Below are 628 nucleotides of genomic sequence, written 5' to 3'. Positions count from 1 at the left end.
TTTGCAATTACTGCACTGATAGTATCTTGACATCCATCTTTACTTGACTTTCCTCTAGTGAAATCATCCATTGAGTTGTGATACTCTCTTGAATGCTTAGCGAATTCTTCAATCAAAGCTTTATTTGTTGTCAGATTCTTCTTTGTCATGGGACCTTGTGAGTCTAGAAGTTGGCGAGTGCACACATTGACTCCATCATAAAATATCGATATTTCTTGTTGCACTTAAAGTCATGTTGAGGGCAATGTCATAACAATCTCTTGTAACGTTCCCAAGCTTCGTATAATGACTCCCCTTCTAATTGTTGAAAATTTTGTATGTTTCTTTTAAGCTTTGCCACTTTCGAAGGAGGGGTAAACTGGTTTATGAACTCAGTCTTGAAATCACCCCATCTCGTGATTACTCCAAAGGGAAGAGATTTTAACCATTCTTTTGCTTTACCCTTCAACATGACCGGTAAAAGTTGAAGCATCACCGCATCTTCACTCACGTTTGGTGCATTAAAATAATGTGAAATCTCCACCACCCCTTCTATATGCTCAAAAGCGTCCTCGTGCTCCTTCCCATAAATAGGTAGTTCCCTTAACATATTAATAATGTGCCTTGGAAGTTCAAACTTTGCCGTGGT

The 628-nt window shown here is 38.7% G+C and overlaps 1 non-coding gene across 1 annotated transcript; it reads left to right on the top strand.

Annotated features, from left to right (window-relative positions):
- The first annotated feature begins 227 nt into the window (after window positions 1-227).
- LOC145065151 (small nucleolar RNA R71) lies at window positions 228-334 on the top strand. The gene has a single exon (XR_013688300.1). It is a non-coding gene; the product is annotated as a small nucleolar RNA R71 (small nucleolar RNA).
- The last annotated feature ends 294 nt before the right edge of the window (window positions 335-628 follow it).

The sequence above is a fragment of the Lactuca serriola genome, chromosome 7 (genome assembly GCF_051521515.1).
Source record: "Lactuca serriola cultivar US96UC23 chromosome 7, Lser_US96UC23_V15, whole genome shotgun sequence".
Lineage (NCBI taxonomy): Eukaryota > Viridiplantae > Streptophyta > Magnoliopsida > Asterales > Asteraceae > Lactuca > Lactuca serriola.
The sequence above is the reverse complement of the archived record's forward strand: the minus strand, read 5'-3'. Positions and strand labels throughout refer to the sequence as shown.